Source organism: Mus musculus, chromosome 9, assembly GCF_000001635.26.
Source record: "Mus musculus strain C57BL/6J chromosome 9, GRCm38.p6 C57BL/6J".
NCBI lineage: Eukaryota > Metazoa > Chordata > Mammalia > Rodentia > Muridae > Mus > Mus musculus.
The window spans coordinates 42,182,032-42,209,408 of NC_000075.6; the positions used below are offsets into that span (position 1 = coordinate 42,182,032).

The 27,377-nt window shown below is 45.9% G+C and overlaps 2 long non-coding RNA genes across 2 annotated transcripts; one reads left to right on the plus strand and one right to left on the minus strand.

Moving 5' to 3' along the window:
• Nucleotides 1–206: 206 nt before the first annotated feature.
• 4930546K05Rik (RIKEN cDNA 4930546K05 gene) lies at nucleotides 207–27,200 on the minus strand. Its single transcript, NR_040754.1, has 7 exons — nucleotides 27,122–27,200; nucleotides 23,584–23,703; nucleotides 19,553–19,758; nucleotides 12,223–12,377; nucleotides 10,995–12,066; nucleotides 4,095–4,304; nucleotides 207–1,903 (listed from the first exon to the last, which is right to left on the minus strand). It is a non-coding gene; the product is annotated as an RIKEN cDNA 4930546K05 gene (long non-coding RNA).
• On the plus strand, nucleotides 9,864–13,228 carry Gm36390. The gene is made up of 3 exons (XR_870672.2): nucleotides 9,864–9,986; nucleotides 11,300–11,454; nucleotides 12,940–13,228. It is a non-coding gene; the product is annotated as a predicted gene, 36390 (long non-coding RNA).
• Nucleotides 27,201–27,377: the final 177 nt, after the last annotated feature.

Here is a 27,377-nt window from a genome sequence, read left to right on the forward strand (position 1 = left end):
GTTCTGCCTGAATATGTGTCTGTGTACCATGTCCATGCCTCGGGCCCACAGAGGCCAGAAGACAATGTGAGATGATTTCCCAGAGCTATAGATTGTTGTGAGTCACCATGTGAGTGCTGAGACTTGAACCCAGGTCCTCTGAAGGTGCAGCCAGTGCTTTTAACACCTGAGTCATTCTTCAGCATCTGACACATTTCATTAATTTACTTTGATAGTGGTTTTTATTAATACTTCTAAAGATCACCTCTGCTTTTTCAAATTGCCTGCAAACATTGAACTGAACCCACTGCCGTGGTCTATCTGAATTGAGTTCACCACCCAACTCGATACCTGTAATTATAAGTATCCCTTTCGTTTTTCGTTAAGGGCTTCTATGATTGTCCCTTATATATCAGATATAACAAGATAGCCTTCATCCGTCTGACCTGAGAATTCTTGCTGTGGTGGTTTGAATAAGAATGGCTCCTACAGGCTCATGTATTTGAACGCTTAGTCATCAGGAAGTGGCACTACTTGAGAAGGTTTAGGAGGTGTGGCCTTGTTGGAGGAAGTATGTTTCTAGGGTTGGCTTTTGAGGTTTCAAAACTCAAGCAAGGCCTAGTGTGTGTCTCTCTTCCTGTTTCCTGTCTCTCTCTTCCTGTTTTCCATCTCTCTCTTCCTGTTTCCTGTGGGTCCAGAAGTAAAATTTTCAACTGCATCTGCAGCACCATGTCTACCTGCATGCCTCCATGCTCCCCATCGTGACAACAATGGACTAAACTTCTGAAACTGTTAGCCAGCCTTCATTAAATGCTTTCTTTTGTAAGAGCTGCCATGGTCATGGTGTCTCTTTACAGTAATAGAACACTGACTAAGACGCTCGTGGTACCCAGGATTCGGCATATCACAGTCCCTTCACCTATCTTGGAATTGCTATAATCACCTATGCATGAACATTCACCCTGTTCAATGGGAAGCCCATTCTCCCTGAGCCAGAACTCTGAAACAACAGAGAGGCTGAGAAGTCCCATTTTCCTTAGGTCATACCCCTCAGCGGTAGTCTGTCAGCCTCCAGCAACAAAGCTCAAAGGCTCTGACTTAAGCTAACCTTGGTAATAATGATCACCTCCACCAGGGCTCACAGCTTCAAAAGCCATAGCTGTTCTCTTCAGAAAGCTTTGAGATTCCAGTTTCTCCACAGGCTTCATAGCAATGGCCTAATTGCCTTTCAGGAAAAATAAAATGCCCACATTTCTGAGCCTCCACCCCAAGGCCCCTAGGCCTTTGCTGTTCACTCCAGCAATGTTTGGGATTGCTAGTTACCAGATCTGATATATCTTCTCCAAGCTGTTTGCTTCCAGAGAAACAGCCCAAGGGACGACAGCCAGGGTAATGGGGAAATGAAACCATCCTAAAGCTTTCAAGTTTCCGAAAGATGAGCACATTTTCTTCTATGTTGTTCCCCTCACCTGCTCCTTGTCCTCACTGCCAACACTCCCTCTGGCCCAGATTTGTTGGCAGTCCAGGCAGGAGCCGACTGCCTACCAGGCATCCTCATTAAAATGCACTGTTCTTGCTAATTACGAGCCAAGATTCTCCCACGGTGGGCCTGGTCTGGGCACTGCCATTATCTTCATAAATAGGCTCTTTACTTTGCAAACGCTGCTGTCACAGTCAGGCATTCTCAACCTGGCAAGGGCTCTGTGCATTCTTGAGTGGTGGAGGGAATGTGTCAGCAAGAGAAGGCAGAGGTATTCATGCCAAAGCAAGGCTCTGTCCTGAGTTCACCCCACTCAGTCTGGGCAGCAGGCAGCCAACACAATGGTTGAATCCGAGACTCCAGCCATGGCGGGCAGCAGCATATGGACCAGATCTTCTGGAAAAATTTATTTCCCATCATTTTCATCTTTACAGCAAAGGCAACCTAGTCAATGTAAAAAAAAAAAAATGTTTTTGAGAGCTCTGTTTTTTTTTTTAAAAAGAATGTTCCCACCCTACCCTCCCCCCCAAATTCACAAACTGGATGGCGGTGTAGGGGTGTGTTTGTGTGTGTGTGTGTGTGTGTGTGTGTGTGTGTGTGTGTGTAGGGGGGACAGATGAGTGCTTGGTCTCCCAAATATGCCATATGCAAGCTTGTCTATGAGAATTTGTTTATGTATTTAACTTCCTTTGCCTACAAAGCTCTGTGTACAGTTTTCTGTTTAGTGCTCAGCCGCCTTTTCCAGTGCTAGCTCTGTCTGAATACAGTCTGCTCTGATCCCTTCACATATGCCACCCCTTTTCTGCACCATCAGGGTGGTTCTATGTCATTTCTTAAGTAGTGCCTACTGTATAATTCTGGCTTTGTCCCCATAGCACACCTGTCACATGTAGCACACCTATGGTCTCTAATCCTTAACAATGGACCTTCAATCTCATTTTGTAATGAGAACACTGAAGCTCAGGGATGCCCCTCCCCCATCCTTCTTCTTAGCCAGGAGCAAAGTGAGGCTTGAAACCTTTAGCTGGTTGTTCATGGTAAGCCTTCGACCCTTCGACCCTATACTAGGTTACAGAGTGCTGGGGGGAGATTCTGCTCTTAGGTGCTCAGTAGAAATGAGTCAAAGAACCAGCCCCACACCATAGCCTAATTAGCTCCCTAAGACATGCTGTCAAGAAGAGCTGTATGAGAAGATAGCTCAAAGTGTCAGGGCAGAGAACATGCCTTTTTGCAAATTCACAGCTCATGAAATTTACTATTAAAAGGGCCACAGGGCCGGGAAGGTTACCGGCCTTCCCTCTAACATTGGTGCAATAATGAAGCACTCCTCAGACTCTGAGGTGCAGAGGCACTGTGGCAGGATCCTGTTAAAGTGCAGGGGGGGTGTAATGCAGGGCTGGGGCTACTCTGAGCAGCCAGACAAGAAGAGACTGCTGACAGACCATGTAAGAGCACGTGGGATCCATAGAAGCAGGAGGCTGTGAGGGTGTGAAGCCAGGTAGGGCTGGGAGTGAGAGAAAAGAGGGAAAATGTCACTGTGTGTCTATCACTCGTTGACCTATGTCTCCCCTTATCTCAGACCCTTTGCCTGGAAACCCCTTCCAATTTCTTTGCCTCGGCCCCACCCCCAAACTTTCATTTGTCCTTGAAAACAACTTAGAGGTCATTTCTAGTAAGCTTTGCCACTCATTGAGACTCAGCTGAGTTTCTTCTCTCACCTCTGGATAATGGTTGGCTCACATCTTAGGTTCTGTCTGCCTCCACCCCCACCCCCAACCAGGACTGTGCATCCCTTGAGGTCAGAGACTACAAATTAATGAAGTGGTACGAAATGGGTGTTTTTGAATACGCGGAGCTTACCACAGGGACTGAAAGGGATCATGTAGAGGAAGCCAAGCTTTCCTCTCCCCACCCCTAGGGCTCAGAATTAACTTGAATAAAATGGATGCCCAGGAGAAAGGCATACAAATGTTATTAGCACAAGTCAGGCGTGACACAGAGTCTTCATAAAGAAAAGAAGACTCCCAAAGACCTGGGGTGGAAATCTTACAGACGGATGGGACAAGGAGGGGAAAAACCAACAACATAGCAACAGACAAGAAGAGGCATCAGTAGCAGCACTAGAGACAGGGCAGGAAGAGGGGACAGGGAAGAAGGGATGGACTGATACCCAGACTGGGAAAATGCCATTTCAGATATATCCATGAAGCACAGCATCAGAAAACAGCATGCATTGAGGTATGGAATAGATAGACATCTAGTCTCTCTCATACATCTGACCTTATGACAGGTCAAGTAAAACGGCTCGGTCAAATGTCTAGAGCATCAGGCCCTAATGGGTCAGCCCCGGCCCAAAGCAGGAGAGAGGGAGAGAGGGAGAGAGGGAGAGAGGGAGAGAGGGAGAGAGGGAGAGAGGGAGAGAGGGAGAGAGGGAGAGAGGGAGAGAGGGAGAGAGGGAGAATCACCATTATTCATCTGATTGGCTAGATCTAGTTCACAGTCCCACCCAGAGTCAAGAGGTGGAGAAACAGGTCTATGCCTTGGTGAGAGAAGGACCACAAGCCAAAGGAGAGAAGACAGTTACAAAGTGTGGCTACAGGGATCAGGGACTGTGAAATCAACTTCATCAACTTACATTGCAAGGGACTGTGGCAGGCACTAGGTTCCTCTCAGGATAGATCTGACTGGAGGGCTGTCATTCTCAGGAGGTGCCTGGGCTGCAAAGTGTGACCACTCCTCATTCTTGGCTCACCAGCCACCTCAGGCAGATGTCTCCCCAGACAGGCTTCCCAGCTGTTTGCTCCAGCTGTGCAACTGATGTGTGTCCTTGCAATTCAGACCATACCTAAAAATAGGGTGAGTGAGTTATGACCAGAGAGAGAAATCTGTTAATAAAAGATAACTAAACGAATAAAAAATAAGTTTGAGTTTAGCTTTGTTCAGACTACCAAGTTTTCCCTCAGTCTGTCTAAACCCTTGAGTTGTTCATGAATGTAATATTTTCTTTTTGTCTTCCTTCTTTTAACTTTTATTTTCTGAAATAGGGCCTTGTGCAGCCCAAGGTAATAACTCCTGCTCCCCCAGTCTATCACAGATGTGAGCCACTGCCCCCAGTTTGTATTTTCCATCTAATGGTTTGAATAGGTTATTCATTAAATTCAGCTTAAAAGACTATCTGTAAATCTTTCCTCTTCCCCAGTGAGTTAGTCCATCTCAGAGGCAAATGTTATTTTAAATCAGTCTTCCAAAAATGAAGAGAAGATTTGATATAAACAAATACATATGCTTTGTCATTGACAGTATATTTTGATTTTACTTTTTCAATTACCATTATTTCAATAAAACATTTTCCAAACTAAAGCATAAAAACTGTTCTCATTCTAGTTTAGGGCATCATGATTTTCCATTGTGTGAGTGCATGAAAGTGCCTGTGGTCACTCCCTGCTGGCAGCCATGGAGTGTATGTCCCTTCTCTTGGTGATATATATATATATATATATATATATATAAAATTAGATCCAACGAGATCTGCAGGAAGACACTTTCAGAATCCAAGTTTGGAATTGATGAATGGTTTGATGGCAGTGACTGCTCTATTTGTCTTCTGATTGGAGTCTTTGTCTTAGTTGTACTTGTGAAGCACACACACACACACACACACACACACACACACAAAAGATAGCCAATAAGACAGCTCAGAAAATAAAGGGACTTGCATCCAAGAATGATAGTCCTAGTTAAATTCCCAGGTCCCATGTGGTGGAAGAAGAGAATGGGCTCTGGAGTTTTGTTCTCAGACTTCTACAAGAGCACTGTGGTATGAATGCACACATACACAAACACACACACACAAAGTAAAAATGCAATTAAAAAAGAGAGAGAGAGAGAGAGACACCACAGAAAATTTCATGAGATACTTGGCATGTGCCTGGTATTTGGGAACTATATGTTTTAACCTGTAGAGGAAGCCATATGAGAGAGCAGGGTCCTGGGAGGAAACAGATGGCCAAGATTCAAAATAGAAGCCAGTCTGGGAATGCAGCCCAGGGCTGGAGTGTGTGTTTAGCATGCACAAGGCCTTCTCCACAAACCCCCAGCACCCACCCTGAGTTTACAAGGCTGGTGAGCACCATTTGGGCAAGCCAGCTCATTGTAGCGTCTCCTCATGCATGGCTGCGGTTCCACACTAGGTGCCTCTGCTCTGCTCTCTGCACTCTTCAGATCCAGAGGCTGAATTCAAGGCGCACAGAACTAGTCACTTGGAAAAATAGTGTCTTGGCCATGATCATTGGATTCATATGGATCTCAGGCCAACTCAGACAAGCCAAAATGACAGTCACCACTGAGAATTCAGGGAGGATGTTAACTTATCCACAGTCACATTGTACACTGATTGTTTCTGAATGGTAGCATATGTACCTGCTGCCTCAGAATTACTAAGAAACAGGTTAGGCCTCGCATATCAGACCCACAGAGCCAGTTTGTCTGGAGTCTATAATAAGCTCCCTTCAGGCCCCGTCATGTCTGGGAACTCTACCAAGACAACAGCATAAGTAAACATGACTGCGTTCAGAAACTAGGAAGCTCAGCCCTTCCAGAGTTTATATAAGGGACACACCAAATGTTCTGTGCTCTGGTGGCCTGATGCTAAGTCATGGGAGGACTGAGCTTTCTCTCTGACTTGAAAGGGCTCAGCTGCTGACAGGGGTCCCTGCATGGATGGGACTCTGAAGTGGTAATAATACAGAGAAGCATGTAGTAGGGCAATACTAGTCAGGAGACTGATCTACATCTCCTTCTGCCTACTCCACAAGTCCTTCCGGGTGTGCAGTAAATGATGCAGGTGGAATGTTTGGTTATGACATTGGGATAGGTTGAAGTGACAAGGAAGTTAGTCTGGGGGATGAGGGGCAGGGGGACTAGATCCCAGTGGGCACAGATGACTCCTAGGAGGTGCCTCTACAGTAGCACCAGCTGCTTTCTCTGGAAGGTGGATGGGTTTAGACTAGTGGATAAGCAGTAAGGAGCTGGGGGGAATATTGTTTAGATTTAAAGTCTAGAGTCAATGTGGAGAGCTCTGATTTCTCATTGGGGAACAAGGTATTCTCATTCAAGGTCCTGGTGATTGAGCTAGACCTGGGTTCTAACTGTAAAGGATCTGTTGGCCCTGGAGTTGGGTCATCAAGGACTGCCACTCTTAGGCTTAATCCAACCTTTGACAGTTTTCATATCCTCTGTAATTGCACTGCAGATTCAAGCTCTGAACTCCAACCAGGATTCCAGAGCTGTGGGCTATGACATTTTGCCATTCCAGGGTGTAGCTCAGCAAATCCACCCTTTTTTAGATACCATAGGCAGCTTCTCAAGGCCTTAACCACATCCTGCACAGAGTTGGCGTTCAATGAACGCCAATGTGTGGTGAGCCCAAGGCAGTAAGGCAGCGATTATCCTGAAAGGAAGTAGTGCCTAGAGATAGATGGCCTCTCCTACTGCATAGCGACGGTGATGGTCTTGTGTTTTCCAGAACTTGTACTGGTGCTCTGAGTCTGCTCTAGGGTGTCTATACTGAGTGGCATACAGTAACCCTCTGTGATCTAAAAGTATGCCATTCTCATGAATGACATCAATCAATCAATCACAGGTAGAGGTAGAAGGTGGAGTATCTTTCCTCCTTGTCATCAGGGTCATAATTGACACTCCAATAACCAAAGATGCATTAACGAGAAAGTGTAAGATGTTGACTAATGTTTTATGTGACATGGGAGATTTCAAAAGTGAAGATTCCGACTGGGGATGGAGCTCAGTGGATAGAGTACTTGCCTAGTATTTTAGCTTACTTAGACTTCCGACTTCACAGCTACAGTCATCTGAGAGAGAAACTGCCTACATGAGACTAACCTGTGGGCATGTCTACGGAGGAGTATCTTGGCTGTTCACGGTTGTAAGAGGGCCCTGCTGTGGGTAGAACTAGTTCCTGGTTAATTGGTCCTGAGCTGTATAAGACCGCTAGCTAGCACAGGTTTTTAAGTTAGCCAGCAAGCAGTATTTGCTCATGGTTCATGCTCTGCTTCCTCATCGGCGAATGAGCTCCAGAGGCAAGGCTCTGTGGGATAGCAAGCTTGCCTTGAATTCCTGCTTTCTTTCTTTCTTTTTTTCTTTCTTTTTTTTTTTTTCACTCAGTGATGGACTCTGAACTACAAGCTAAAATAAACTCTTTCCTCCCTGAAGTTGCTTTTGGTCAAGTTATTTGTCACAGCAACAAAATGAAACTAGAACACTTAGCAGGCAAAAGACCCTGGATTTGATCGCCAAAACTACATAATCAGGTGTGGTGGTGCAGATCTGAAATCCCAACACTAGGAAGAGAAGCAGGAGAAGCAGATGTTCAAGGTCATTTACAGCTCCTTAGCAAGTCTGAAGCTTATCTGGGAGGTGTGAGACTCAAAACAAGTAAAGACCCAGAGAAATGCCAACTTCATATATATTTACATACATATATACTTTAAAAAATTTTTTTGAGAACCTCATACATGCACACATGCTCTTTAATTCCTCCAAGATCTACCCCTCACCTCCACATTCTTCCAACTTTCTCTTTCTCTCTCTCTCTCTCTCTTTTTCTCTCCCTCTCTCTCTTTCTCTCTCTCCCCAATAATTAATTAATTCCAATTTGTGCTGCCCACGTAGTCATGTGCGTGTGGTCATCCATTAGAGTATAGTCTACCTACTAGGGTATATACATTACAATAAATGAAAACAATCCTCAATTTTTATGCTTAGGTTTGATAAAGAATAAGCAGTCATGTCAAAATGCCATTGTGTGGAAAAGGTATGGATTATGCTACAGTTCCTAGACTGTAGGAAGGGGAGCCCAGCAGGGCATGCCTGTCCAGTTCTTTCTGTTTCCTTTGCAGCATTCTCAAAAGCTCTGGCTAAGAAAGGACTCTTTCTAAAATCAAGGTTTCATAGTCTATAAGAAAGGTAAAACCACTTCTTTATGATCATCTCTTGCCCAGAAGGTGAAGGGAAGATTAGAATTATATTTCTAGGTTTGGGGCTTTGGGAAAGAGTGTGTGTGGGGGGGTCCAGTTTCTACAGTCTTGTTGTGGATAGCCTGAGGCTAATTATATCTGATGTTAATTCCGTTCTCCTGTGAGTGGCTGTGAACAAGTAATGAGTCAGTACTCAGGTGATTTCCTGTAAAACTGCTCCCCACCTTAATCTGTAAAATAGAGGAGAGCTGATGATTGGGCATATAAAAGAGAAGGTGGAGTGGAAGGTGAGGAGAGAGAAGAAGGAGAAAATGGAAGAGGGAGAGGACACAGAGGAGGAGGAAGAAGAAAAGAGGAGCAGAAGCACATGGCCTGGAAAAACTGCAAGTTCTAAGGGGTCTCATAGATGAAGTAGATGGTAGTGTAGCGGCAGATCTCCCCAATCTAGGCACACAGCATGTATTCATATTAATTGAGTTGTGTTTTCATTGCTGGGACATATTTGGGTTGGAGATTTACTGCAACACAGTCTCTGTGGCCTACTGGAAGGAAGAGGTGTTCTAGAGAGGATGGTTGCCTTGTGGAGGAAAAGGGAGCAGGAGGAAGATCAGAAAGAAGCTGATTTGAGGCCTTTCTTACACCTGCAGTTCAAAGCATTCAGCATGACAAAGGACTGTCCTTTAGGGAGCCACATTTCTCTGAGCTACAGAACCGTGTCCTCATAAAGTAATGACTTTTAGATGATTGCTTGAGTGAGATTTCCTCTCACACGAATCCTCTTGAAGTATCCACCCATGGTGACCCCAAGCTCCAAAGCCCAGCTCCATCCTAGGGCTTCTTTAGTTTGCATTGAGGAGGAAGTGAGGTGCCCAAGCAGGGTCTGGAAGGCCAGGGACAAGCTGTTGCATGAGTGAGAACTTGGAATGATCAGGATATATGGAGAAGAAGGAAGGAGAGAAGATAAAGGCAGGCCAGAGGGAACTGACACCTACATATAGGGAGAGGAAAAGAGGGACACACGGTGACTGTTTCTGCCAGGGTGGAAGGAAGAGGAGAAAACGGCAGTGGTAGAGGATGGGGACAGGGAGAGGGTTAGGGAGAGAGAGAAGGAGGGAGAGAGAGAGACAGAGACACAGAGAGAGACAGAGACACAGAAAGAGTTTGGACACTGTAATTGAACGTCTTGTACTTGTGATCACCCTGCGGTCACTTCCTTAGTGCCAGGATCACCGTGCTATAAAGTAAACCAGAACTATATAAACTTAGTTCTAGGGATCAAACCCAGAGCCTCCTGTCTGCTAGGCCAGCATCCTACCAAGCAATTTACATGCTCTGCTCAAAAGGGAGATTTTTTTTTTAAGGAAGTTTTCCCTGAATTTAATAATCTTCTCTGTCTCTGTTCTAAACCATAGGACTACCCTCTACCTTCCACCATGGCTACAGGGATGGGCCTGTGCTTTCCCCATGAGAACTGGAGAATTCCTCTGACAGAAGATCTCTAGATAAACACAGGAGAAGCAAAGACCAGCCTAAGAGTATGTAAGACTTCACAAAGGACACAAAAAAGGAAAAGTTTATTTCTTACGGGAAGTCAAACATGCTTCGTTTCTTCGCTCTTAAAAGATAAATAGAGGAGTTGGCTCAGAGAATTGAGGGCTCGAATGCAAGCATGAAGACTGGAGTTTGAATACCCACAATCCATGTAAACGCTAGTTGGGTTCAGCAGCAAGCCAGCATTCGAAGGTGGAAGGACACAATAAATCCCAGGAGCGAAGGGCTAGTTAGACTAGCCAGTTCAGCAAACTCTGGGTTCTAGTGAGCCTGGATGAATATTGTGGAAGTGTAATTGGGGAAGATTCCTGATGTCAACCTTGGGGCTCCACTTTTACAGGCAAGTGAAATCAAAGACAGAGGTCGTGTGCTCTGCATTAGGCATCACTACCTATTGAGAAAGCATCTGGGAAGCCTCCTGGAGCTTGGAGGGCAACATAAGATACCTGTCCTTAGAGCTATAGCTCTAGAAAACAAGGGTGTAGCCTGGTATGAGTGACTGTCCTCTGTGCCAACCAACTGCCATCTGAGGGAGTTTAGCTATGTCCCCTTTCAAGACGATGATCCGAACTGGGTCTGTTAACTTGCTTAGACCCCTTCATGGGAGGTGCGGTAGATCACGAGCCCCTCTCCTGAATAGCCATCTACGCCCTATCACCTGCTAAGCAACTCTGCTTTAATTGCAGGTGTCCTCAAGGAAGGACTAGAGTATATAGGCAGGGGAAGACTAGGGAGAGGCTCCTCTATGTGGCTAGTACCATGCTGGGTGCAGGCTTTCCAGATATTGTCAGTTGGGAAGGAGGAGCACCCACACGGCTGTAAGAAACCTCTTACTGATGCTCTATAAGGAAGCTCAATAAACTCCATTGTTCCTCTGGGTAAATGTAGGCCAAACTACCTGAGTTTGTAGTTGGGACCTTACTGCGAAGGGGTAGACATTGCTTACGTCTTTCCCTGGGAAGACACTTAGGAACATGGTCTCTCATACATACCTCAGACTTAACTGCAATTTACAGAAAGCCCCTAATGGTTCCTCTTTCATGAAGCTTGTCAAAAATGCATAGTGAGTTGCCAAGACCAGGGTGTTCTTCATCAAGGACTCCGGAGAAGATAACACTTAATTTGCTCTTCTGTCAGCCTTGTGATGCGGATGAATTCCAGGAAGCGATGTATGCTTTTTTTTTTTTTTTTTTTTTTTTTTTGTAAAGTCAGCAAGCCATTGTTGAGCAGAATTTCTGCAGATATTGTCAGAGGGAACATAATCTGGGTCAATGAATCATAAATTCTATTTTGGTAGTTTGCCGAAGACAACATTGAAGACAGAGCTGTCCTGAAGGGGAAAACTTGAAAAAGACACGAAACGAGGCAGCAATGCAGCAGGGGAGGAGAGAAGGAGATTCTGCCCAACAGATTGTAGGCTTCCCTTCCACTGTTTGCCTAGGCATCAAGCAGGTTGGTCTTTCTCTTTCTCTCTGGGTCCCGGGGGGGGGGGGGGACAGCATAGCATTGAATACAACAGACGGCACAATCACACGCAAACAGGAACAGGACACGGGCAAAAGTTCCCTGGGGTCTTCAAATGACTGCCACTGCTCAGTTTATCAACCTGTAAAGAATCACTTTGTCCCCGAGAACAATTCCACAGACATTAAATGGCAGCAGCTTGGCATGACTCCCATTGTCCTTGTTTGTATAGGTTACAGAAAACAGCAAGGTTATACGTGAACTTATCTCTCTTTCTGGTTAATGACATTCGGGTGCTGCTATTGTTGGTGGGGGCTGGGAGGGGAAGAAAGTGAGGATGTGTTCATTAGATGCAGGCTTCTCCCCCTATAACTTTATCTGACTTTATAAATAAAAAAACACGGAAGATAAACAGCGATGAACAAGCTATTCCTCATACAGCAATGACGTCTGAGCTCTTGAAATGAAATGTCCCTCTGGGTAGCTCACCACGACCCCGGAGGTAGAGAAATTACCTAGGGGTTTACTCACAACCGAGGTCCACAGTTTTGCCACTGATCCTCAGGGCTTCCCACAAGTGAGAACAACTCTCCTTTGTTTCTGATAAGGACACCAAGAAAAATGAAGCTTAGTAGCAACAGGGGCGATTTGGAAGAGATACAGAAAAGAGTCACTGTGCTCATAGTGTGGGACCCAGGAATGAGTTACAATGAATGAGTGGCAGAAAAGACAGGAGAATCAATCACAGACACCCACCCTGAAGTGGGCCATTTCAGTACTCATCCTTCTGGCTAATTCAGGGTTCTGCTGGTCCCCTCATGAGGTCTGTCAGCCATGACTGCTGAGGCAGATGGTGTTTGCCTCCACTGGAGAGTGTCTGCTCTCGTGAGACTCCAGTCCACAGGGATTCTCTGGTTGGAGTTGGGAAATGAGAGATAAATGACCTCTTTCAAAATGAGCAATTATCATTTCTCATGGAGGGAAAAGGGCTTTTTTCCTTCATCGGGATAGGACAGCAAAACATCTTGTAAAGGTTAGGAGGAGGTCTTCACAGCAGACCCACAAGGGTATCCTAAAGCTGGGTCCTTGGACCTCTTTGCCTGCTAGAATTACCAGGGATATTGAACCCCATAGTCCAATTAATCAGTTTGAATAATGCTGGCAGTTTTTAAACGGATTCCTAAGTGATTTATATGAAATAAATGTATGAAGCAGGCTGTGGATTAGGTCACAAATGTCCCTTAAAACTAAAGACTTGGTCCCTCAGGTAGTACCAACTGAGAGACAGTAGGATCTTTAGGGACTTAGGTCTAGCAGAAAGTGTTGGCATCGGGAACCAGCTTTATGGTTGCCAGTCACTTACAAATCCAGCAATGACGTCACCCCTAGGCCAGCCCTTACCTGCGAGCCCCCTGACCTTCGTTCTCTCTTTCCTTCTTCTTTCTCGCCCCCCTTCATTCTTTTCTCCCCCAGTAAACTTCTCCCGTGGAACTGTGCTGGCCTGGTGTGATCTGTCTGATGAGCCGCCATTCTACCTCAACAGAAAGCCTTTAGGCTGCTGTGAAACCCGGGCCCCTCTTCACTTTGTTTGCTCCCTGGCTCATGATGACATAAGAGATTTTGTTCTACCACGCCCTCTCTTGCCAGACATTCCCTCCTTTCTTCACATACTCCCTTGTCAAGGGCTCAAAAATGATGAAGCCACCCCACTAAGGCATTAAAAACTCCAAAAACATAAGCCAAAATAAATCTTTTCCCTTCCTAAGCTGATTGTCCTGAATACTTGCAATAGTAACGTGAAGTTGACTGTCTTAGTCATTGTCCTATTCCTGTGAAGAGATACCATGATCACAGCAACTCTTATAAAGGACATTTAATTGGGGTGGCTAACAGTTAAGAGGTTTGGCCCATCGTCATCATGCCAGGAAGTATCCCAGCATGCCTGCAGATGTGTGCTGAAGTAGAAGCTGAGAGTTCTACATCTGGATAGGCAGGCAGCAAGAAGTTAAGTGCTTTGAGCTTCTGAGACCCCAAAACTGAGCCCCTAGTAACACATTCCCTCCGACAAAGCCACACCTCCTCCGACAAGGCCAGACCTCCTCTAACAAGGCCACACCTCTTCCAACAAGGCCACACCTCCTCCGACAAGGCCACACCTCCTCCGACAAGGCCACACCTCCTCCGACAAGGCCACACCTCCTCCGACAAGGCCACACCTCCTAATAGGGCCACTCCCTTTTGGCCTATGGGGGCCATTATTTATTCAAACCACCACACTAACTTTCATGGGAGTACACTGGTTGGGCTAAGCTCTGTAGGAGGCCCAACAGATTGAATCAAGCAGGCGCTACACTGGAGCTGAAATGCAGGCTGCTGAAGCGAAACCAGTTTGTTTATCTGACCTTCTGACTAATCAGGTGGGGCTGGGCTGATATTCAAATACCCAAATAAGCAAGTGAAGGGCTAATAAGCAGGCCTCCTCTGCTTCATTCTTACAAAGAAGAGCCCAGCCCGATGTCCGCCAATCAGCTTTCCCGTTCTATCCCAGCTCCTAAATGCTTCCTTATTAACCCTCGGCCTTTCTGTTGTCCGAAGGGCGCACACAGCCAATTTTGCAGCATAGAGGATTCCTTAAGTCACAAATCACAGATAAAAGACAACTAGATCTATAACTAAATTTGCTGTCATTTTGTCTTTTGACCTTCAAGAGGGCACTCGGGAACTGAGGGCACAGCCGTGGAAGCAGGACCCATGGGGGAATGCGGTTTGCAGCTCTCTCACCAGAAAGCTTAGTTAGCTTTCTTATCCAGCCCAGGACCTAATGGCTCGGGAAACTGGCCCGCCCACCATGGGCTGGGCCCTCCTAAATTAATAAAGAAAACCAGGGCAACCTTTCACGGAGATCAACTTGATAAAGGAATTCATCACTTGAAATTCTGCTTCAAGTGGCTCTAGGATGTGCCAAGTTAATGGGTCAAGGCTAACTAGGACAGATGGAAAGACTGAGCTGAGGGGCATCCAAAGGTGCTCATTCTGTCTTTACCAGAATGATTACACTGGGTATCAAGGAAGTATGGTGGGGGTGGAGATGTCCAGAGCACCAGAGCACCGGCTGGAACTCACAGGTTTCTTTCAAAGTCAAAGATGCCTATTGGCTGGTCTTCCTGGCCCCAGCTCTTGGTAGAGAAAGGCTTCCCAAGGCTGCCTAACCTTTAACTGTTATTGGTTCACTTCTCCTCCGCCCCCTTGGCGGGATGCCAAGGACTTTTTTTTTTTTCTTCCTCCAGGAGTTCTCCAGATGATCTAGCTGCCAAGCAGGTTTGGCAACTATGGCACATCAGGCCAAGATAATTAAAGGGGGTCATGCAAAGGTCTCCACCTGAGCCTGCTCACTCACTCTGCCTTCCACCTCCCGGGTGTCCCCAAGCCAGTGATTCCATGAGCAGACTTTTTGTGTGGCTTCCCGAGAATCCTCATTTAAAAGGTTCCCAGCTGTGAACTCACGGAGTCTTCACACTTAAACTTAAGCCCAATAAGCATACAGAGTTGAGGGAGAAGAGGGCAAGGGATGACCAGGGGACAGGGATTGAGGTGGAAACCGTGGACTAGGTAGCATCTGAGGGACCTTTTAGCAGTGTGACAGGCAGAGGAGTCCACCAGGTGATAGGAGAAAGGCCCGGAATGAAAGAAGCAAAAATTCCAAGGACAAAATACCATTATAGCTAGGCACAGCCCTTAAACTGATGTCCAGAAATGCCCTCCAGAATGACAGACGTCTTGCCAAATATTTCACCACCAATCTGATTTCCCTAGCAGAACCACACAATGGTCCCTTGATTCCTGTCTTATAGAGGAAGGACTCCTATTACCTTGTTCAATGAGGCAGACAGGTGGTACAGTATCCCCAAGTCCTACTGAGCAGAGGTGAGCAGGGCAGGAGGTTATAAAGATGGTCCAGTGCTTAGAGCGTTTAACATAAGAGTGAGAATGAGAGTCTGGATCCTAGACCCTGCATAAACCTGCTGGGTGTATTGGCCCGTTTGAGTCCACATCCCCAAAGCCAGAGATAGGATTTCCAACCTAGGTAGCTAGACTAATCTGGTTTCACTGGAGAGATTCTATCTCAGTAAATAAGGTAGAGAATTATCAAGAAAGAACCCCAGTGCTAACCTTGGGCCTCTACGTGCACACATATATACCATCCACAAACATGTGAGCACATGTATAATGTATGCACACACAGAGCCACATGCATACATCATACACACATACAAATGCCAAAAAAAAAAAAAAGGAGAAAGAAAACGAAAAACTTCAATCATGTTTGGAAGGAGCTCTGGCTGGTCATGCTGGTTGGTGATAGACTCTCCTGTCATCTTTAGTACCTAATTTTTCCAGACTCATCCAACAGCAAGCAGGTTCAACCCTCCTATGTCTCAGTACATGGTGGAGGCGAGAATTGCCCCTGATGCACTGCCCTCTCCTAAGTCTGGCAGCTAACTACCTCTTGCAATCCTAGCTCTGAGGCTGCAGACAGCAAGAACAAGTGGAGGGCGCATAGAACACGCTCAATGGATGCTTTCTACACTGAACTGAGAGTTACCAGTGGGCCAGCCTTGGCTGTCTGCTGACAGTCGCTGTCCTAGCATTCTTCTCTGAGGCTTTGGTGCCTGGATTAGCTGGGGCTATGTCTGTGCTGCTGGAGCCTGGGAAGGCAGCAATATTCAAGACTCTCCCACAGGAAAGAATACCCCTGAGCATCTTTATGTCTGTTACTCAACGTCTTCTCTGGACATGGTGGAGAATCTTGACGCTAAAACCTTCTGTATTTCCTGCCTCATCAGAAAGAACTTTGTGGGTCATTGGTTTCCATGGTTCTATTTCACAGAAATGGAACTTACCATCTAATTTGTTTTTTCTCCAAGAAAGGAAGGTCTGGGGTTTCAAATAATCAGTTTCCTGTGAGGTTCTTGGATCTAACTTGTGTCTAAGAAAATCTGGGCAAAGGCTGTGTTAGGCCCATCAGTCTGCTCCATGCTACCACTTCAATAAAGGACCAGAGGAAATTCCAGCTGCTCTTACCAGCTTTTGCCAGGTTCCAGCATGAAGACTCACCCTGTAACTTGTGGGCTTCTGTAGGCATTAGGATACTCTCAGCACACTGCTTCCCACACACCGCACCCCCTGCACCCCCCCCCCCCAGCCCGCCATCCCTTCCTGAGAGATGGTGCTCAGCAGGGGGAGTGAAGCCACTCAGATTCTCAGTCTGACTCCTACAACAGCCTCCCTTCCTACAACAGCCTCCCCTCCTATAACAGCCTCTCTTCCTACACAGCCTCCCTTCCTACAACAGCCTCCCCTCCTACAACAGCCTCCCCCTCCTATAACAGCCTCCCCCTCCTATAACAGTCTCCCCTCCTACAACAGCCTCCCCTCCTACAACAGCCTCCCCCTCCTATAACAGCCTCCCCCTCCTATAACAGTCTCCCCTCCTACAACAGCCTCCCCTCCTACAACAGCCTCCCCCTCCTATAACAGCCTCCCCCTCCTATAACAGTCTCCCCTCCTACAACAGCCTCCCCTCCTACAACAGCCTCCCCCTCCTATAACAGCCTCCCCCTCCTACAACAGCCTACCCCTCCTACAACAGCCTACCCCTCCTACAACAGTCTCCCCTCCTACAACAGCCTCCCCCTCCTATAACAGCCTCTCTTCCTAAAACAGCCTCCCTTCCTACAACAGCCTCCCCTCCTACAACAGTCTCCCCCCTACAACAGCCTACCCCTCCTATAACAGCCTACCCCTCCTACAACAGCCTACCCTCCTACAACAGCCTCCCCCTCCTATAACAGCCTACCCTCCTACAACAGCCTCTCCCTCCTAAAACGGCCTCCCCCTCCTACAATGGCCTCCCCCTCCTACAATGGCCTCCCCCTCCTACAACGGCCTCCCCCTCCTACAACAGCCTCCCCTCCTACAACAGCCTCTCTTCCTACAACAGCCTCCCTTTATACAACAGCCTCCCCTCCTACAACAGCCTCCCCCTCCTACAACAGCCTCCCCCTCCTACAACAGCCTACCCTCCTACAACAGCCTACCCTCCTACAACAGCCTACCCTCCTACAACAGCCTACCCTCCTACAACAGCCTACCCTCCTACAACAGCCTACCCCCTACAACAGCCTACCCTCCTACAACAGCCTCCCCCTCCTATAACAGCCTACCCTCCTACAACAGCCTCTCCCTCCTAAAACGGCCTCCCCCTCCTACAATGGCCTCCCCCTCCTACAATGGCCTCCCCCTCCTACAACGGCCTCCCCCTCCTACAACAGCCTCCCCTCCTACAACAGCCTCTCTTCCTACAACAGCCTCCCCCTCCTACAACAGCCTCCCTTCCTACAACAGCCTCCCCCTCCTACAACAGCCTCTCTTCCTACAACAGCCTCCCTTCCTACAACAGCCTCCCCCTCCTACAACGGCCTCCCCTCCTACAACAGCCTCCCCTCCTACAACAGCTTCTCTTCCTACAACAGCCTCCCCTCCTACAACAGCCTCCCCCTCTGTGATTCTCCAGCCTAGGAACCCACGTTCCAGGCGAACACATACTGACCCTTCTACAGTCACAGCTGAAATCCACACCCTCCTAGCCTCCTTTTTTCATGTTTAACTTTTAGATACACATAAAAAGAAAAAGAAAAGAAAAAAACAACTCAATTTACTTCTGTTAGAACTCCAGCACTTATCAATCTTTCTGAATGAAGTATATTATCCTTACTTTAAGGACAGAGAAGGCAGTCCTTCAACATTACTGTTATTTTTTAAAGATGTATTTTATTTATTTTTATTTTATGTATACAACTGTTTTATAGTCATGCATGTGTGTATACTGCATGCATGCTTAGTGTCTATAGCAGACAGGAGGGCACTGGTCTCCCTGGAATCAGAGTTAAGGATGGTTGTAAGCTGCCATGTATGTACTGGCAACTAGACTCAGGGCCTCTGTAATGAGGAGCCATCTCTCCAGCCCCAAACTTCCTGTTCTTAACTATCATGTTACTCTGTATTTCTTAAGGACAATCTCTGCAGTATGGCAGAAATAAAAAGGACTTGAGATTAGGAATACCCTGCCTTGACTGGTGTAACTTACGTGAATGTGAGCGGGTCATGTTGCTTCCCTCAGCCTCAGTTCTGCTAACTCTAAGAAGGGTGATTTCTACCACAGGGGAATGAGTGAGTAGACGTCTCCTTGACTCATGAGTCACAGACACTTGGCCCTAAGTAACTTGTCTCTATCTTTTTATTCTGCACCTTCCCTATGCCTCTCCACACCCCAAAGGACTCTCAGTCTTCAAAAGTCATGATTTCAAGTTCCCAAGAGCTTCCGCAGGGCAGCTGGGGCTTCGGGACATCTGCCAAAGTGCCCATGCTGGTCTGCATCCCCTAAGAAGAAGGGCCAACATGTGTCAGGACTTCATGAAGGAAACTGCAGGAAGGACAGCATGCTGGTCAGACTCGGACATGAGTCTGACCAGAGGAAGGAAGTTGGAGAACATGGTAGAGATCTATGGGAGCTGCAGAAAGCTTGCAAAGGCCGTCGGGGAGTCCTTGAGCTAACATTGCCAGAGGACTGCCTGCATCTCCCAGGAGAAGATCTCTCTTATTATCCACGCTCTGCTTAATGTTAGCTGGAAGCAGCTCATGGGAGGCACTGACGGGCTTTAGAAAAAACCAGTTACAGCATTGCTCAGCCATGCTCGCAGTCCCCACCATAGTCGAGCAAAGAGGTGACATAAGAAATGAAAGATATGATATATCTCTTAATTCCACAGCTCATAGCCAGTAAACCTTCTTAATATCAAACAGTGTGACTTCTTTGGCTTTATGTTTGAGCAAACCTATCTCTAGTCTTAGTGACATGGTAATGTAAAGGTGATTCGGTGGTAGGATTATGGCTCAGCTGGCTTCACCCTTTCTGGGAATGAAGAGATGGGGATATGATTTCATCAGATCTAGTCCAATCTGGTTTGGTCTGGTCCATTCTGATCTGGCCTTAAGTTCTGGACAGTGACTTTGATTCTCCTCTTACCTGAGACAACTGTGTCCTTCCCTCTGAGGAGCTGGAGAAATGGCTTAGGTTCTGGTCTCACATGGGGTTCTGCATCTGCCTCTCTAAGGGACTGGTTACCACCGCCATATCTGTTGTCTGTATGGTTATCAGCCAGTCCCCACCTAGCAGAGCTGCACCAGCGAGCCATCAAGGAGAGAGACTTGTCATGATGCAGCCTCTCAGACCTGTTGAATTGGCATCCATGAAAGTAGGACCCATTCTGCACTTTCAGAAATATCTTCAAATAATTGTTATGATCAACCAAGCATGGAAGCCAAAACTTTTGCTAAGAAACCACATAGCTGAGAGAAAAGAACTTACCATTGTCCATGGATCCCAAACAATATTCTGTACCTACCCTGTGAACTGCCTATATCTTGGTAACTATTCCTCGTGTACCTCTCCCTCTATCCCATGTGCCTTTCTCACCTCAGATTTACTTGTACGCAATATTTCCCTGAACATAGTTAAGGGTTTGCATGGGTCTTCTGCACAGGCCTTGGTGTCCTCAGAAAGATCCAATCTGTATATATCTCTTGTATGCTTTCTGGGGAATTTCCCTAAAGGTCTATGTTCCCTGAAGGTTTGTCAATCTCCCTTAACAGATGAACAAGAGATTGGTTGATATGACAGTAGAATGTAAAACCCAAACAGGAGAACACAGTAGAATATCACACACACACACACACACACACACACAAGCATGAAAGCATGAATGCAAATACACATTTACGAAGCACAATCAGCAACCTCTGCAAGGTGCCACCCTGTGCTTACACTTCGGTGACTTGTGTGTGACAACCGAATCCAGCCTTCTGAGAGCTGTTCTTTGTGTCAGATGCCTAACTGTGCCCACTGAGAGTGCTTCCCATGGGAGGGTGTGGCCAACTGTCCAAGTTCCTGGCAATGGCATCTGGAAAATCTTCATCAAGGATCATGGAACAAAGAAGAAGGGCTTCTTGTTCTTGGCTATGGCTGCTGCTAATGTATCGAGGCTGCTCGGAGCCAATACTAATTTGCTCTTGCAAATAAAGGAAATAGTGATATTAAAAATTTACTGCCAGGCCTGCCTGGTACAAAGTGCTTTTCATGAATCATCTAACTTAATCCTCCCAACAGCTGTAGGAGGAAGACATTTAATGGACAAAGAAATCCAAGGTTAGAGAGATGATGGCCTTGCTAAACCTGAAAGCTCTGCATGGAAGAGTTTATACTTAAGCATCAAGACTAGGCGGCTTCAGGCTCTTCCTGGTCTCCCTCTTTACTTCTGAGATGCTGGTTTAATCTGGATAAACCCACTCCCCATGAAGTTCTCCAGACCTGTCTCCTTGCCTGAACTATTTTATTTGCTGGCTCTTTGCCCTGGTCTCCCCTAACTTTGTACAAAGTCCTTCAAGACCACCAGAGTCATCAAATAATATATAATTATTGTTCATCTTAAAACCAACTCTCCCGCTCATCTCCTTGGAGTCCTCCCCTGACTCCGGCACTCTCGACACTCTCTTCTTCTGATTAAGCATAGAGGTTCTCTCTATTCCTTGAGCATGTCAGGTGGGTTTAAACACAGGTTTTTATCTTATGCCGATCCTTAGTTGCTCTCAACTGTAACGATAAAGAGCACCAGTGCCCACACAAAGACTGATTTGCAGGACTGTCGCTCCTAAAGCCGAAGTCAGGACTGGGTCATGAACTGAACTGTGTAGGACAATGTAAATGCTGTGCCAAGAGGAATCAATAGCTGTCAACAGACATAGAGAACAACAGTATGCGTCCGGACAGGTTTAGATGGCTTGTTAGTGTCATCAAGATGTGGATATTCGGTCTTGTGCTGCCTTTGACATGTGATAATTCAGTCACTTAGACAGGTAGTCAGTGTCTAGTGGATGTCTTGTGTCTGCCTTGGGGGACAGCATCATGGAGCAGAGGCACAGAGTCCTGGTCTTCAGAGAGCCAAGAATCCATGGATATAGACAGCATCTGTGCGACCCTTCCTTCTAGATAATGTTGCTAGATGATAAAAAGCACAAAGAGGGATTGTTCTAAGTGTTCTGGATATCTGAGGATGAGCTTTCATCCAGAATTTCTGGTTATTTCTGCCCAGCACTCTCTCCAGGTTGAGACAGCGCAGTAACAAGATGGAGAGAGGAGTGTGAGGAAAGGGATGAACAGATAGATAGAAAGTAGAGCCTGCTTATCCTAGACACGTTCAATGGTGATTGTTGCTATAGACCCCTTATATTACATGCATCAACTTTTGCTTTTAGTCATTCATACATTCAGTTATTCAATTATCAAACATTTTTTCCTGTGTCTATTATCTGGCCAGCGTTGTGCTAAGTGCTACAAGCTCCATGTCAGTTAAGACATGCATCTAAATCCCCGCCATGGAAATAAGCAATTGCAGAGACTGAATTACAGGGCAGAGCAGAGTGGGAAACAAAAGAGGGATTGGCTGGCTTTGCCAGAAGATGTAACGTGTCTTGACTGGTTGTGAAACATAGGTATGGCTTCCAAGGCAGACAAGAAGGAAGCACAGGGAAGAGTAGAGCGAACGACCAGGCAAGATAAAATGAGTATTGGTATGACACTGAAGTGCTTTGGTGTAGAGTGGTGATGTTTTGCTGTGGCCATTAAAACTAATAATAGGGAAACTGTAATCAGATTATATGAGATTGGGACAGAATCCTGGCCATCTACTGACTCACTGATGGTTCTTAGACAAAGAATGAGTAACTATATTTGCATTGTTAAGCTGTGATCTATTCTCTGCGGTTCACTCCTTGAGTGTCAAGGAGATCTGACTGAAGGAAGTAAGAGAAAGGCAACAAGAAAACTGTATTCCATAAAATAGCAGAGGGAAAGTCCAGCATGGTGCACTCGGCTTTAATCACAGTACTCTGGAGGCAGAGGCAGGAGCATCTCTGTGAGTTCCAGACCAGCCTAGGCTACATAGTCAGACCTTGTCTCAAGAAAGAAAGAGAGAAAGGAAGAGAGAAAGGAGGAAAGAGAGAGGGAGGGAGGGAGGAAGGGAGAGGGAGGGAGGGAGAGAGGGAGGGAGAAAGAAAGAGAGAAAGAGAGAAAGGAGGAGAGAAAGAAAGAAGAAAGAAAGAAAGAAAGAAAGAAAGAAAGAAAGAAAGAAAGAAAGAAAGAAAGGAAGGAAGGAAGGAAGGAAGGAGGAAGGAAGGAAGGAAGGAAGGAAGGAAGGAAGGGAGAAAGAGAGGGAGGGAGATTGTGTGAGAAAGGAAGAAAGGAAGAAAGAAGGAAGGAAGAAAGAAAGAAAGAAAGAAAGAAAGAAAGAAAGAAAGAAAGAAAGAAAGAAAGAAAGAAAGAAAGAAAGAAAGGAAGGAAGGAAGGAAGGAAGGGAGAAAGGAAGGAAGGAAGGAAGAAAAGAAAGAGAGAAAGAGAGGAAAGAAAGGGAGGAAAGAAAGGGAGGAAAGAAAGGGAGGAAAGGAGGGAGGGAGGGCCAAAAGGCAGAGGTAGTGGGGGGGGAAAGAGAGGTAGCTGGGAAAGGAGGGGATGTGGAGACGGGGAGAAAAAGACAGAGGAAGCTAGGGACACTTGAGGCACATCTGGCTCTTCATGGAAAATACTGTCCTGAACACAGAGAGTTTTGCACAGGACTTACACACCCTCCTGCAGGATTCTGATAACCTCCTGACCACCCTTAGTCCCTAGAATAAAGTAGATACCATGGAAGTCAGTGTTCTGCTATAGTGCAGAGGAGGGCTGGCACGTGCTACGTATAGTTACACAGACAGTCAGGAAGATATGCACTGAAATAATGTTAGCAAAGATCTTCTCTGTGTTATGAAATTTTGTGTATGTGTGTGTGGGTGTGTGTGACCTTTGGTTTGTTTTCTTTATTCTTGCTTCCTAATCTTTTTTTGATGAATATCTATTACTTATATGATGATAGAAATACTAAAAATAAAGATAGCAGAAACTCAAATTATCTCCCCATCCTATGCCCTTTGCAGCAGTCAACACAGGCCTGAGGGAAATGAACAAACCTGAGCGGTTTCCCTGGTCTCTCGGTCTCGCCCTTGGTCATTCTGTTGTGTGCAGCTTGTCTAACAGGATGGAATCCAAAAGTGTCTGCATCTCAAAGAGACTGTTCTTTAAGTCTGCCCCTGTAAGAGATACCAAAGTATGACTCCCCAAAGTTCAACTGAAAGAGACCAATGAGTTCAGTTGAGCTTTCTTACAAAGCGTATGTGAGGGATTACGTGCAGGAGTAGGTGTAGAACTTGAGAATTCTACTGGTGCAGAAGTTGAGAAACATGACAGTTTTTTTTATGCATGCATGTTTGCATGTGAGTCCCCATGCTCATGTGTACATATGTGTTCGGAGTCTAGTGTTTGACACTAAGTATCTTCTTCACTCTCCATTTTATTTATTGGAGCAGGATCCCTCCTTGAACCTCACAAACTTGGTCAGCTACCTAGCCAGCTTTCCCCAGGATACTCTGCCTTCCCCTCCTAAGAACCGGGATTGCAGGTAGGCTGCTATGCCCAGTTCAGGGGATCCAAACTGTGCTGTTTAAACCTGCAAGGTAAGCACTTTATTCAATGAGCTTTCTCCCTAGGCCCTTAAGAAAAATGTTTGCTGGCTATGTGTTGTATGGTACCTTTTCCCAAGGACCATAATGCTATCTTGGGCTTTGCCCCTGGTAGCTATGAAAACAGATCAATATAACACTAGCCAGGTCTGTGGTAATGGCCATGGAGCTATAGACGCTTGCTATGTGGTGGAAGGGAGGGTTTGGGACCATCACCGGAGAGCCCTCCTTCTCCAGCTGCTACTGAGCCTGGGAGATGCTAACATATATATATACATACACACACACATATATACATATATATATATACACACACATATGGTTAACTGCAATGGATTGGAACTCGGTGGTCCTGAAGGTGTTCTGGTGTCACCATGCTCCTGTAACCCCTCACATGGCTCTATAAGAAAGCTCATTGGTCTCACTCAGTTGGCCTTGGGTAAGTCACACTTTGATTTATTGCTCACATCCATCTATGGTGACTGGACATTCATTGTGCCTTCCCAGGAAAACGTAACACAAAACCACACTGGCTAACTGGGATTTTTTTATATTGTGTTATCTGCAAACAACTCGCATTAGAGCAGATTCTTCTACTCAAATGACGCAAGGCTTTTTTCCACTTGTTTTTCTTTCTAATTTGGACAGATCTCTGCTGTATTCCCTGTCCACCCCCTTAACCCCCACTGCAGGATCATAAACCCCAGCCCAAACTTGAGTCCTTGAGGTTTTTGGAGTCTGTCACATTGGAAGTGTGAGATACAGCCATCTGGCAGGCTACAAGGCAAGAGGTTTTGAAATATTTATGTTTGTGAAGCATGAGCCATGATTTTTAACTGTGTGTTAGAAGCTGAGCAGGCACACACTTGGGGCCTAGGCAATGCAGCCAGCAGCTCTCAGCTGACTTCTCCCTGTAGGAGGAAGCAGGCATGAAGCCTGCTCCATAAAGAAAGAGAACACAGAGTGGCTCTCTTTCCCCTTGCTTGGCCTTCGGTGTGCTTTCTAAAGGAGTATTGGTTGAGAGAGAATGAGCTGATGCTGAGATTAATAACTGAGGATGCTCTCGGAGGCCCTATAAGCTTTAAAAATGCTTTACAGAGCTGGGCACTGAAGAGTAGACGAGAAGAGCCCATCTTAATCAGCAGTGTGAGTTTAAATTTGGGGCTCTCTGGCAAAGTATCTGCAAGGGCCATTAGCTTTCATTAATTATACCATAAACAGAATTCTAGTGGAAAGAGCCACTGGTTACAGGAGGCAGGATTGGGAAGGTGGCTCAGGGGTCTTCGGGTGACAGTGGCACCCTGGATCTGAGTACACAGCTTTCCTCTGAGTACAGAACAGCCACACGGACCAGCTGCATTTCCAGGGATGGAGAAGGACCCACAGTCCACATCCCAGGAGATCATCATCTGCGATTTCATCAACTCTGTTGTCAAGCACAAGGGAAAGAATAAAGACCCGTTTCTGTTCTTTCTTTTTCTCTTTTACAATTTCAGCTGAACTGGTGGGTATCTGCTCACTCTTGTGGATGGTGGTCTCGGGACACTTTCAGGTTATTTTTAAAAAGGTGGGCACTCACTGAAAATGAGCAGTCTGCTTTTGTATTAATTTTGAAGACCATCTGTGATTGATTTACTAGAATGCTAATAATATTTTGCTTTCCTATATTTTCCTTCAAGAGCCTCCTAAATGTCTTCCCTAGCCTTATGCAATATGTATATGTATGTATATATGTATGTATATGTTTATGTGTATATGTGTGTATGTATGTATATATGTGTATATGTGTGTATATGCATGTGTGTTTATGTGTGTATGTATATACATATGTGTGTATGTTTATGTGTATATATGTGTCTGTATAGGTGTGTATATGTGCATGTGCATCTATATGTATATATGGCTATATTTGGATATGTAACTGTATATGCATATGTATGTGTGTATGTGTATATATGTTTATGTGTATATGTGTATATACATGTATATGTGGCTATATGTTTATATGTAACTGTATGTGTATGTGTGTGTATATGTTTATGTGCATATATGTGCATATGTATATATATGTCTCCATAGCTTGTCTGTAGAGGTCATTGTCACAGGTGGTACATGATGATAGGACTTCATGGTGGCTCCAGTTACAGGGAGCCAACCTTAGAAGCAAATGTTCTTCTTAAACCTAGTGTTGATGTGAGGGGTATCTTCTTCTAAACACGACTGTGCGTCAGCTTTGGGGATTTGTGTTCTGGGGTACCCTCTCTACCTCAGAAAGTAGAGTCAGAGAAGAAATGAATGACTGGGCTTCAGGGAAGCCATTAGGCAGCTACCGGTGAGTGTGGAGCCAGACACTGTGCTGAGGTCTCATTTTCTCCATGTCAGTGACTGTTGCACTGCTGTGACTGTGATACTGGACAGAAACTGCCCAAGGAAGGCAAGGTTTGCTTGAGCTCAGGATTCCTGAGAGTTTTAGCGCCCCACAGTGGGGAAGCCAAGGAAGAAACGCTCAGTCTGTGTCGGTGGGAGCATGTGGTGGGGCTCTCCACATCCGGGAGGATTAGAAGGCAGAACTCATGGTAGAACAAGCCAGGCCTAACCTTCAAAGGCCCACTCCAAGTGACTCACTTCCTGAAGTTTGGCTCCACCCTCTAAGGTTCCACAGTCTTCCACAATAGTTCTGCTGCTTAGAGAAGTGGGCCTGGGGAAGACATTGCACATGCGAATCATAGCATACTACATAGCAGTTCTGTGGGGAGGTGAGCATTAGAGCCCATCACAGATAAGAAAGCTATGGGTTAGAAAGGTAAACAACCTCTCGTTAGTATGAGGCCAGGATCTGAATGCAGATCATTTTATATAATAAATTGAATGCTTATACTAGGTACTGTAGTTTCTAGAAAGACATAGTTAGGAAGCATTTGGAAATTAATCTACCCCTGGAAGCAATCATCTTTTGAGTCAGAAGAACCATTTCCTGTCTCTAACCCACCTTCAGCTCCAGTCATAGGGCCCAGTTAGGGGCTCTTCTTGACACATTTTCAGTGAGCACTGAGGCTGAGAGGTTTTGTTGACTTAACTAGATCTAGAATCACCATGGAAACACACTTCTAGGTGTGTCGGGGGAGGGGGGGATTGTAATAGATTAGGTTGAGGTAGCAAGTTTCCCCGTAGATGCAGGCAGTTCCATTTCCTGGAGTCCTATAGAAGTGGGGAGCTAGCTAGCTGCTCATCAGCGTTCACCTGTC